Raw genomic sequence first — 13,320 nt, 5'->3', positions numbered from 1 at the left:
GAGAGAGAGAGAGAGGAGGGGGGGTGGAGAGAGAGAAACAGAAAGCAAGGATTGGGAATGCAGCTGGAACTTCAGGATGGGGCAGAGCTGGATGTCAGGGCACGGAGCTAAGGCAGGGCTTGGGACACACATATGTGGAGCTCTGAGTCTGAAAGTTGCTGTGGATGTGGGAGCCTGCCTCAGAGAGCAACAATAGGAGGATGCAAATTACTGTCAGACAAGTGTCCACAGTGAGACTGCTGTATTTAGTTCAGACTATCAGCTAAACAGTAGGGGAAAGGAAACTATGTTCCACAAAAGGGGAGTCAATGTCAAGAAGGTCTGAAGTTGGTTATTGGTATCCTGGTCATGGGAAAACTGGGGATTCAAGGGGAAGACATCCAATCCAGCTAAGTTCTGCAGGCATCCCAACCTGGGCTTGGGATGGAGGTGAAGAAGGGTCTTGGTAGTCACTTTGTAAATTCTACCATGTATAGAAGGATTGCATGATTCCACATGTACTGAGTTGAATGTTGTCCTTCCAAATACATGTCTGTTGCAACTATAGAATGTGCCCTTATTTGGAAATAATACTTTTACAGATGTAATTAGTTAAAATGAGGTCATACTAGATTAGGGTAGGCCTTAAAGCCAATAACTGGCCCTTATAAAAATACAAAGATTCACAGGAAAGAAGTCCATCTCAAAACACAAAAGAGACTAGAATGAATCAGCCACAAGGAAGAAAAGCAAGGGTTGCTGGGACCCAATAGAAACCAGGAGGGAAGCTTGAAGCTGCAAATGCAGCACCACTTGGCTCTATTCTTTGTGTGTTCTGGGTCTGTATATCCTGTGCCCACTGGGTCTAGGAGCAACATAAGTTCACAGCTTGGGTAGAGCTTTATCTCTTAGTTAGCTTTTTTTTTTTTTTTAATTGAAAATAAGGACTGGACTCAATGTGAGAGCCCTGGACTGAGTTTTATTATTTAATCATGTATGCATCTATCTACTTAACACATAATGATGCTGCACACTAATGTGGACCAGCTAGGTCCTGGGCAGATAAAGATCCTGCTCTGACATTGAGGAGCCACTGACTGGTGACATGTCCAGTCAGTTATGTTTGTGTAAAATTACACATAAGGGGTAATGATGAAGAGTTACAAAAGTCCGGGAGAGGTAACACAAATCTATCTAAAGAGAACTGAGGGAGGGCAGAGAAGAGTCCTGGGAGGTAATATACAAAGATGTTTTTGAAGTATAAGTAGGATTGAACCAGGTGATGAGGAGCAGAGGGGCATCTTTGAGAGAAAAGGCAACATGGATAAATGAATGGAGATTCATATTAGCATGTGCAGAGACATAATCAGACTGTGTGCCTGGAATTAAAATCTGCAAAGGAGGGAGGAGTGAAAATAAGGGAAGATATATACATATATGGAGATAATAGATGGTGAAGATTCTCAATTATATGTTACAGAGTTTACACTTTATCCATTGGTAATGAGCAGCCAGAATGGCTTTGAGAGGAAAGTGGTGTGATTAGATCTGTGAAGTATGGAGTGGAACAAGGCTGGAGGCAGAGGAAGAAACGTGAGGGTATTGTCATTTTTGCTGTTGAGAAATGCTATTGTGCTGGGCCAGGGCAGGGAGAGAAGAATGAGGGAGTGGTTTGTTTTAAGAAATGTTTAGGTCAGCCACTTACCATGTATTAAGTTCAAGCTTGTATAAATTGCTTCCTTTTATGAGCCTGAATTTCCTTGTCAGTAGAATAGGAAGAATGATATACAAGTCCATGTGGTTGTTGAAGGATTAAATTAGGTCCCCAATGTGCCACTGTTTTGTCACTTCTCTAGCAACCTCCAGGGTACAGTTATTAGTAGGCTTTCCATATTTGTGGGTTGAGCTACCTGGTGTCTCAAAGATGGCTGACCTGGAGAAATATGTAGACACTCAATAGTTTCATACACTGACTTAGAAATTTAAAATGTGATTTTTAAAGCCCAGGACCTTAAGCACTTTCATGCTCTTTCTAAAATATATAATTATGTCCTCTGCTCACATGATTTTATCCGTTATAAAAATGGAACATATCCCTGTCACTTTTGTTGTAGGATACTGGCAAAATTTGCTTTACCTTGCAGATGTGTTTCCAAAAATCTTACTTGCAAATTGATTTTAAAATGAGTTAAATCATATTTTACTCACACCAGGGAGATGCTTTTCAAAGAATCCTCTTGTGGTTTCTTTGGTAAAATTAATATTTATCCTTAATTGGGGGTGGTGGTTAAATATGAACTTCTATATATATAAATCGAGTGGTAGTGGTCTTCATAAAAAATATACCTGTACATATTTTTATACACATATAATGCAAAATATTATCTGTATAAATATGTCAGGCAATGTCTCCCTCTCAGCCTGTTGCTGTGTGGTTGTGCTTTTCAGTACTCATCCATTGTAATTTAAGGCATTCTCCCACCAAACATGTCAAATTAGCATCTACATTAATCTTCTTCATACTTGACACAGGCCCAGTCTCAACCCTTCCATTACTGACATGAGATCAATTGACTTTTACAATATGATCTTCTATGAGACAATAAATTATAAACTTTCTATTTAGCATCTAGTCAGCATCTAATTGCATTTTGATTTGTTTCTTGATGTGCTGTTGGAGTGCTGAGAATTGGACACATAAAGCTGGATGAGTCATATTTGCCTAATTATAACTTGTAATTGTAAAACATAACAGCATTAATACGATAAGTGATGCAAATCAATACTGAAATATGTTCAGACAGGGAAGAATTCTGGCAACATGGAGTCAAACTCATGGCCATTTGAGGAGCACCTACTATGTTCCTACTTGTCACTTTGTTTTTACCTTGACCCCAATCCTAGCAGATGTTTTTCTCATTTTGCAGATAAGGAAATGGGAGCCTAGAAATAGTAAGTCACCCAGCTAGGATGTATTGGAGCAGACATGTTATATACATATATCAAGTTCTCATTGAGATCTGGGTTCCATCCCTGTCTGGTTCTCTATCACCTTTGCATCTGGGTTCTTCATCCATTATGATAGTAGTGGGAGTGGTGGGGTTGTTTTCCTTGCCTCTGAGACCCTTCCCCTTCCTAACATTTTCAATGAAGTTTCGAGAAGGTCTGGGGCTGCTTTTAAACAGCCTAGCACCTCACCACCCCTCCCCACAGTCAACGAAATCTAACTTGAAATCCAAGAATAGCTAAACCTCTACTTCAGTCCCAAGAGCTATTTCACTTACTGAAATACTTACCACACTACCAGCCAATTACTATGTAAAACACCTTGGGATACCATTCATACAAAAGGTTATATATTCTAAAACCCAAATGTCATTTTGTATTAGACATTTTCTTAAGGGCTACTTATCTCAGGATGAATTCCAAGACTGAGTGCTTAATAATTATTTTGCATTTAAACAACCTACTTATGAATTCCAGGGATACATTGTGTCACAGTACAGCTTCTGCAGGATACAGCAATTATTATAAATGCTAGTGGATTAACTGCTACAGTATTGCAGTCTGACAAAATGACACATCTGTATTAGATCACTGGTAGGTCATCAGGCAAAATCCTTCCCTCCCTTCTGTCCCCGTCATCTCCCAGAAAATAGAGCTGTATGGAATATTTCTCAACCCAGTGAGAAATAATATAAAACTCACCAGAACACATATATTCCAAAATACTGGGCCTAGTCACAGCCATTTTATCATTTGGTAAATTGCAATACTAACCTGACTTTCTTCAAAGATGCCAGAAAGAAGATTTTAGAATCCAAGGCAATTTTACATAGATTCCTTTTGAATTAGATTTAAGAAATACAGAAATTTGTAGTTTAAGCCTATTTAGATTTATGAAGTGTGTCTTTAAAACAGTAGGCCATAATTTGGAAGAAAGGAGAATTTGGATTAAAATGTGATTTGTTCCTGTGTGGTGTATGTGTGTGTATGTGAGTGTGTGTGTGTGTGTGTGTGTAGGGTTGGGGAGAAAAGTTCAGTTAACCTCTTATGAACCCAAAGAGCTAAGCTCTATGCAGTTTTAATAATTAACCACTTGGTGATGAACATTTAACAGCCTCATTAAATCATAATTTAAAAAATGGCCTTTTTTTTTGGTCCCAAACAAATAAAACTCTGTTAAATTCTAATAAGGATCTTTGGAACTGCTGTTTTGTGCTACAGAATGTGTAATGACCTTATAATTGCATTAGATGTGGCATGGAAATGTTTATATTTCTCTTCTAGTCTGAAATGTGCTAAATAACAGAAGCCAAAGAACAGGGATTTGTTATGAATTCCCAAGGCTCAAGGGCTGTGTTTCCAAATATTTCAGTGGATAGGGTCCTTAGTGAAATTCCCATATAGATGTTGGACTGGGATGGACCAGATTAAGGGAGGCAAATAGATTTCCACACAGCTAGATTCCTGTGAATGAATGACATGCCATCACGCCCTTCACCTCTAACATCTAAATACCTTCCTGACCCTTAAACCTTAGACAAATCCACTGTCTGACCACAGACTCATGAGTTGCAAAGTACTCAAAATTGCCAGAACCAATTCCCATCTTGAATTTCCTCTAGCAAGGGAGTTGCATGGCTGCTGCCTATGTCTGCTGCCTATGGACGTGATCCCAGGGAACCTGGAGGCAGAGTCCACATCATTGGGTTATACTAATTTCCTAGCACTCATCCCTGGGCCCAGGAAGCTGACTCATGTGAATCCATCCATTGACTTCATGACCTTCTTCTTCTCATTGGGTTGGCCACTGGGCTGCCTTACAGGAGGGAAGACCCTGAAATTAGGTAAACATTTCCTGGCTTCTTCCCTGGAACATTATCATGGGTTATGTTCATCTCTCTACCAAAGGCCTCAGCTCCTGTTGGAAGGCCCTGCCCATGTGGCTCTTTGCCTGGAGATTCTAGTAACTGCTGCCAACTCTTATTCCTTTAAGCCTAGGAGTTATAACAGATCCTAGTTGTTAGTAGGTCTGGGATGCTTCTTAAATGGATATTCTGTTAAACCAGACCTCCAAAAACAAAAACAAAAGCTGGATTTATAGTATTTACTGATTTCCATGATAATTTTCAAGTTGCTGCCACCATGGCTAATTGCAATGGCTAATTCCACATGATGGCCCTCCGGGCAGAACTGGGAAGGGTCATGTACAGTCCACTGTGGTGGGCCAGTGGAGCTAGCTGGAGCATACCACTTCTTCTCACCAGCCTGTCCACACCATTGTAAATAGTCTCTTTATTTCAACTGCACCGGTTGGTAGTTGAAAAAGTTCTGCACTGATTACCCATTCTGACAGCACCATCTGTTTCCTCCCAGGACCCTGACTGACACAGCCTTCCTCTGAAATGGTGGCCCTTATGTACTTATGCATTGCAGTATCAGGGAAACATCTCCAAAGCAGCACAGATTTTCCTGGGCCAATTCATACTGTAAGAAGTTCTTCCACAAGTAAGGAGTATATACTCCTCTTTTCCATAAACTCACCTCTTTCCCATTAAGAGTCTACTCACAAATGACCTTGGGCACTGCAAGGAAGTGCATATTGCCATTGAACTAATGAAGAGTGAACCCCATCCCACAGTGCAAGGCCAGCTTTACAGAGAAACCTTTCTTGCCTGGGTGTAGGGTGGCTGAGTGGTGCCATCCTACACTCAGCCAGCTGCTACTTCTGGGGACTCTATACTAGTAACCTTCTCCCATCCTCTGGCCTTGGCACTTGTTGGGCCTCATACTACTGGTTGAACCCATGTCAGGGTGAATGTTCTTGGAAGAAGTTGCCCACTCTGAATTGCTCTTTATTCTTCCTTAAGGATCAGAAAGTCTCTCAAAATCAAGTTCACTGAGTGTTTTAAGATAATTTTCTCCAAAAAAAGAGAACCCAGTGCTTCATCAGGCAGTGAAATGCCCTGGGATTACTCAGGTAGTAGGATACACAAAAAAACTTATTTACTGCCTTTGGAGCTAATACTGCCACTACTACCACCACAAGTACTGTTCCTAGTCATAATAACCATTAACATTTATTGAGTACTTGCTATGTGTCAGTTGCTGTCCAAGAATATAAATTTCCTTATACTCTTGTATCAATCAGGGTCTTTACCAAGAAAGCAGATGGCATATTCTCAAATAATTGAAGATACTTTAATGAAGGAATACTTTATTCCTGTAAATGTATGGTTAGGATCAAAAGAACCAGCTGGGGATGGTGTAGCACCCAGAGACTACCAGCAATAGGCATCTTATTATTCATCACAACAGTGGGAGGAGGAGGAGAAACAGTGGTCCCAGACTCAAGGGCTACCTACAAGCTGTGTTTGTGAAAAGGAAGCAGTGTGGTTGTAGAGACTGTATCCTCTGATCTCTCTCTTCCCAATTTCTTTGTCTGAGCTCCAGTGAAACTTGGAGGACTGGAGAGGGAGGTGGTACAATCCATAAACTTCAGCTTCTTGGATACTGAGCACAGTAGAGGGGTGGAAATTGAGTGGACTATTACACAGAAAGCAATCATCACCAACTCTAAGTGAGTTACTACCATCCAGATGGTAATACTGGACGTGAAATACTGGAAATAGACGTGATCCCAGGGAACCTAGAGGAAGTCCACATCATTGGGTTATACTAATTTCCAAAGGCTAACAATGGAGGCAAATGATGAGGATAATGCTTCTCTTTCCTCCAAATTAGTGCTCTTTTCCCTTGTCTACCTCCTTTCCTTACATATGTGATAGCCATGAAAATCAGAATACAAGTTAACTTTTCAGAAGGTGTCCTAAGAGCTCCATCTTGGGCAGAATAACTATTGCCTTGTGTTTTAATAAAATCAGTTGATCTACAGGCAGATCCCATTTTTTTCTTTTTAGTTCTGTCCCTTGGGGCTTCAGAAATCAAGCCTATGTCTTCTTTCGCCTGGCAGCCCCTTGGGTTTCTGCAGGCAGCCACTCTGCAAGCTTGCAATCTTATCTGCTTCATTGAGCATCACTTCCTCCAGTGTCCCTCTGCTAATGTTTGGGTTTCCTTCCCTGAACAAACCTCTTTCCTCTGTACATGGCTTGATGTGCATCTATCTTTTTTCCCCAGATTTTTATGGATGCATTATAATTATACATAATGGTGGATGCACTGTTATATGTTCAGACATGCACATGATATAACAATACAGTTTGGCTAATATCATTCCCCAGTATTTCTCATTTACCTTCTTTCTTCCCTCACCCTGGTCCCTTTTCTGTACTCTACTGATCTCCCTTCAGTTTTTATGAGATTCCTTCTATACCTTTCTTTTCCTTTTTCCTCTCTAGCTTCCACATGACAGAAAACATATTACCCTTGACTTTCTGAGTTTGGCTTATTTTGCTTAACATAATGTTCTCAAGTTCCATCCATTTTCCTGAAAATGACAATTTCCTTCTTTACGAATGAATAAATCATCCTCTGGCCTCAGCACTTGTTGGGCCTCATACCACTGATGGACTTCACATCAGGGTGATGCTCTCTGAAGAGGTTACCCACTCAGACCTGCTCTTTCTTTTTCCTTTAGGAAGTCTCTCCAAATCACGTTAAATGCCTCCATATATTCAGAAAGAAGATATTTGCCTTTTTAAGGAGTAGATTAGTACAGCCACTATGGAATCAATATGGAGGCTCCGCAAAGGACTAGGCATGGAACCACCATATGATTCAACTATGCCACTCATTGGTATTTATTCTAAAGGACCGAAGTCATCATACTACAGTGAGACATGCATACCCATGTTTATGCTCAATAAATGTTAAAAATCATTATGACCAGGAACAGTAGTTGTGGTGGTAGTAGTTGTAGTAATAGCCCCAAGGGAAGTAAATAAGCTTGTTTGTGTATCCCATTATCTGAGCAATCCCAGGGCATTACACTCTGCCTAATAAACCTCTCTGGGTTCTCTTTTTGGAAAAAAAATTAGCTAAAAACACTAATTATTTTAACTTATCACCTTCCCAGAATGACATTGAAGCCTTCAATTCTTATTAGAAAGGTCACCACAAAAACTTCTTAGAAACTTTTACAAAACCACTGCCAGAGGCAACATCTATTGTGCTGTTTAATATCCTCTATAAAACAAGCCGTGATAAATTATCCTTAGGATGTAGTATAAAAAAGTTGGTTTTTCCTGATCATGTGTCATTCCTCCTTCTATGAACTAGCCAGAGTGATGAAAGGTAGCTTCTCTTTTTGCCTTGACTATGGGAAGTTCCAAATTAATTTGTTCATGGGACAGTTGCAGTAACTCACTTTACCTTAGGCTTTCTGGTACTATCCTTTATTCTCATTTTATTGTCACATAATAAATGTGTCCTTGATTCTTTTTTTAAAATAAGTTTCCAATATTTTTAATTCTCCTTGCATCTAGTAAATTATAGTGGTTTTAATATACTTTTTTGATCCTTACAACAACATTTTGAGGTCTACTATGCTGATACTTTTCAATGATATTCAGAGACATGAACCAATTGGGCCCAAGTCACTCATCTTACAAAGAGTGTCCTCTGCAGACAGCATATCAAACTGAGGAAAGTGGTTTCAAAGTCTGGAGTCAGTTTTATATCCTGGCTCAAACTCACTTGACCTTGGCCAAGTCACTTTCCTAAGCTCCCCTACCTAAGCTTCATTGTTCTTGTCTCTAAAGTGGGGATGATATTTGACCATGGGACTCTTTAAAGGGTAAAAATGGGATAATTCATGAAAGTATTCAGTGTTATACCTGATGCTTGGTAGGAATCCAATAGATCTTAATTAATATGATGATTGATATTTAATTTTAGACTGTCTTCATGTTTCTGAAGGCTAGCATTCTTTCTACCACTAGATCTAACCTGTCAGAAATTACAAATATATTGTAACCATATCTTATTCAAAAATTTCTTTTTTTTTTCTGAATGTATAATTTTCCCTTCAATCCCCATGTCAACTTTTAATGCAGCAGACTCTTGGGTTATACAATATAATTAGAAAAAGCTGATGGCTAGGAGCGGGTTTTAGTCACATATAAACATGGCCAAGGAATGGACTGTGTCAGCACTGGGGACGGGGAGGGAATCAGTCTGAAGTTACTGCCTACAACAGGTGCTCTCTCCTCACACCAGCACATCCTCCCAGGATGAGGCTCTCTGCCATTCTGACAGTTGCTGCTCCCAGTGCCTTCTGCCAGGGCCTGGTATTTACTGGAAGACACTCCAGTTCAGGACCCACAGATAAAGAAACAGTCTCCTTAGGCAGGTCACTTCCCTTTCCAAGTTCTGTTTCCTCATCTATAAATTAAAGGGGTGGGTGGTATGAGAATTGACCCCTGCTGATGGATGTTTGATCCTCAAACCAAGGTGACATTTGCTCAGGAAAACTGGCTAAAAGACTTCCAGGACTGACACCTCCCATCCACCTTCTCTCATATCCCATCCCTCTCTACCATGTTCTGAGTAAGGTCACTGGATGACCTGGGAGGGAAAAGAGAATCCAAGGACACATGGATCAGATTAACACCTGTTGTCCACTGCTGACTCTAGAGAGCGGGGAAATTGAAGGAACAAGGCACATGTTTGTGGAGTTTGAAAGCCCAGGGTAGGGGAGAGGAATTAAAATAATGATTATGTGAAATGTTACATTGTACAAAGCATCACCTCATGTGTTATCTTTGATTCCTAGGACAAGCTCTGAGAAGTAGTTATATTATCTTCACTTTCCAAAAGGGCAATCCAAAGATAATGGTCTGCAGAGTTAAGATCTGAATTTAAGAACTCAAAAGCCAGGTGTTACTCCTATTATACCAGCTGTTTCTCTGATGGTTCCTCCTCTAATTCAGTTTTCCTGAGTCATACACAGTATAATGAGAATCTGACAGGGCCACTCCAAGACAGTCTTGAGACACAACAATACAAAAAGTTCAGGGTAGCCAACCACATCTGAACATAGAAACCACAGAGTGGGCCTAGAGGCAGGATGCTGTTGGAAGCACCTGGTTAGACTTTCAACATTGTGTCCTTGACTTTCAAACCAGCTATCATTACGTCTGCTGGCTCCCTTACCCTTGGGATCCCATCAGTTCCTTTGAGGTTTTCAGTTGTATCTCATTTTACAGCCGAATGAGTGAATCTTGTGTCTCTTCAAGTTTTGCTCACTCAGGCACCTCAGGCTGTCAAGTAGCATGTCATCTCCCCAGAAATGAGTCACAGACCCATCAAACTGAAGTACTGTACTGTGCAGGCTTTCCAAAAGACTCCGTAGTGCAGATCAATGGTCCTCAAGCTTTAGTGTGTGTCAGGATCATCTGAAAGGTCTCTCACAGTACAGACGCTGGGCCTGGTTCCGGAGGTGGTGTTGGGGACTGGGAGTTTGCATTTCTTTTCTTTCTTTTCTTTTGGTACCAGGGATTGAACTCTGGGGTGCTTAACCACTGAACTACATCCACAATCCTTTTTTTTTTTTTAATTCTGAGACAGGGTCTCATTAAGTTGCTTAGGGTCTTGCTAAGTTGCTGTAGCTGGCATTGAACTTGGGATCCTCTGACCTCAGCCTCCCCAGACACTGGAATTACAGATGTTCACCAGCACATCCAACCTGGGAGTTTGCATTTTTAAGAAGTTTTTAGGGGGTGCTGATGTTTCTGGCATGGAGAACCATGCTCTGAGAATCATTAATATGGAGATGGAGTATATGGCTTCAGCATTGCTAGGATTTTGGTGCAACCTTGACTAGGCTTCTTGGGCAAGTTATCAGACCTCCTGCAGGTTTAGCTTCCTCTCTTTCAAGGTGGTGATTAATATAGTAAGTTGATGAAACTGTTAAGTGATCTAGATGATCCTTGTATAACCCATGTGTTCCCCATGTCGCCAGGTTCCCATGTTCTTCAAAACAGTAGAACTCAGCTTCTTTGCTACATAGCCCCACGCCTGATGATTCACTTGTGGAAAAGTCTTAATAAGCAACTAGAGTCTGGAGAAGATGTTGCAGAGCACACAGGAGAGAAAGTTCACATTGCACCTAATAGCCCCAAACTTAAAATCCCTCTTGCAGCATTATTGTTTTCCCAACACTCTCTTTGGCCTCTTGGCCACATCTTTTAACCCCAAGCCAGGTATGTCAGAGATCCCCAGCATCATTGGATGCCTTCTCTTTATTGTTCTTGACTTTCTTTCATGGTTAGGGAGGCAGACAATATAACTGACAGCCTTTCCCCTCCTACCTCATCATGACATTTTACAAACAAGTTTAGGAGTGCTGTCCTGTCCATCCCAACTTCTGGCCATTTTTTGTGGATTGAGTTTGACTTTGGCCTCTTAGCTCACATCACCAGTGAGGAGCTTATTAGAGCACCCCCCACCCATCTTCCCCTACTGATCTTCTCCCAATACAGAGAATAACATCTTCCCTGTTTCTACAAGCTATTACAGGCTGTTCTTACAAGGGGGTGGTGGGCAGAAAAGAGGTAAAATGAACAGTAACTGGAGAGGCCTGGGCCTTTTCAGATGCAGTGCCAGCTTCATCACCCCTACTAATGGGCCCGCGAGTACTAGCATTTGACCCCTCTTGGGCTGTTTCTCCCTGGAACTAGTTACTCATGGGTGAAGAGTGATCTTCACTGCCTGCTCACTCACTGATGCCTGCAACGTGACTGACCATTTATATACAAGCAGTATCCGGATGACTGAGTTCCAACAGTGGTATTACAGTCCCCTGCAGGCTGATCCACAGCCTGAGGCTGCCCTACCGCACTTTCCCTGATTTAGCCGGGGTCCACCCAGCCCCTTTTACTCCACAGCTGAATGGTGGCTGGCCCTTCTTTCCTGTGCCTCAGTCTCTCTCAAGAAGACAAGATTCTCCTGCCTGCCCCCAAGGCACTTCCCTTCCCTTACCAAAACTTGCTTAAACATCCTCTCACCTACTTCTGATATAAAGCACTTTTTGGATACACCCGCTCTCATCCTCCAGGGCTTTAATTATCACCTCTCTTTCCACTCTAATTTCAAATTAGCTTCACTAAAAGCAAGATCTAGGGGATTCTCAATCCTCACCTCACTGGAAATTGACGTCTGACTCTTAATTGCGTTTGTCCTAAATGGGTCTTATTCTAACTTACTCTACCAAGTCTCATTTTTCAACTACAATCCAAATCTTCATGTCTCTTAGTTTGTTACCACTGTTTCCTGAATCCTAAAATGACAGAAAGGTGATTTTTCCCTCTAGTACATGGTGTTATTCATGGTCTGGAAAGTCTTGATGTTACTGAGTACCCACATGAACCCAGAGCCACTGAGAGTGAGGTGTTTTTTACTTAGGGGACATTGTGATGCCTAAGATTGCATCTAGTAAGCTTTCTGCTAATTTCCTTTGCTTATCCACCCTTTGTTCCCCTGTGGTTGCTGTTAATTATCTTACTCTTGCTGTGAATGGAAGAGCTTAGGGTCTAGGTTTCAGAAAACTCATGAGTTCAAGTGTTATGTGCTGCTAACCAGCATGTTCAGAAACACCGCATCACCACTCTGAGTCTATGTCCTTGTCAGAAATGGGCCAGAAAACAGGGCCCATGCTCACATCTGCTTCGAAAAGGATTAAGTGAGGCCTTTTGGAAATATTTGACACTTCTGACACGTGCTTCTGTTATTTCTAGGGGCACCCACCTATTCCTTTCTCCCTAGGTTTTTTCTCCAGCCAGTACTAATTGAGAGTTTGGGCAGAATGGATAGAGTAAGATGCATTTTTTTTTTATCAGTTTTACTCTAAGTGAGAAGGCTGCCCTGCTTCCATGGAGGGAAACGCATCCAAGTGGTTGTCACGTTAATCACAGGCCAACTGGGAGTAGGCTATTTACACTTGTGTCACTTCCTCCAAAATTCGATTACTATAATTGCCTATTGACTATGTGCTTTGCCAGCTTTCACACCAGCTCCAGCTGTCAGGGTCGGCTGTGGTGGGCAGTCTGTGTTGTGGTGAAAGTGGAGGCTTCCAGTACTGAAGCAGAGCCGCTTCTGAGCCTGTCCACCATGACCCCCAAACCCTTGATCAGTGAACCCACTCTCAAATCTCTCCTTATGTCTTATTGTGTTTTTCTGTTACTATGTGTCCCTGACCAAGGAGATCTCTCTAGATCTTGACCATGGATTTTATGGTCAAATCCTACCCAATATAATTATGCAAGGTTACACCATATTTTTTTTAAAGATATTTTATTTTCATTTGGAATTGTCAGATGTCCTCACTGTATTTTTTTTCCAGATTTAAGCTTTCTGCTTATCTCATGCTGCTTTAAATTG

The sequence above is a fragment of the Marmota marmota genome, unplaced genomic scaffold (genome assembly GCF_001458135.2).
Source record: "Marmota marmota marmota unplaced genomic scaffold, marMar, whole genome shotgun sequence".
Taxonomy (NCBI): domain Eukaryota; kingdom Metazoa; phylum Chordata; class Mammalia; order Rodentia; family Sciuridae; genus Marmota; species Marmota marmota.
The sequence above is the reverse complement of the archived record's forward strand: the minus strand, read 5'-3'. Positions refer to the sequence as shown.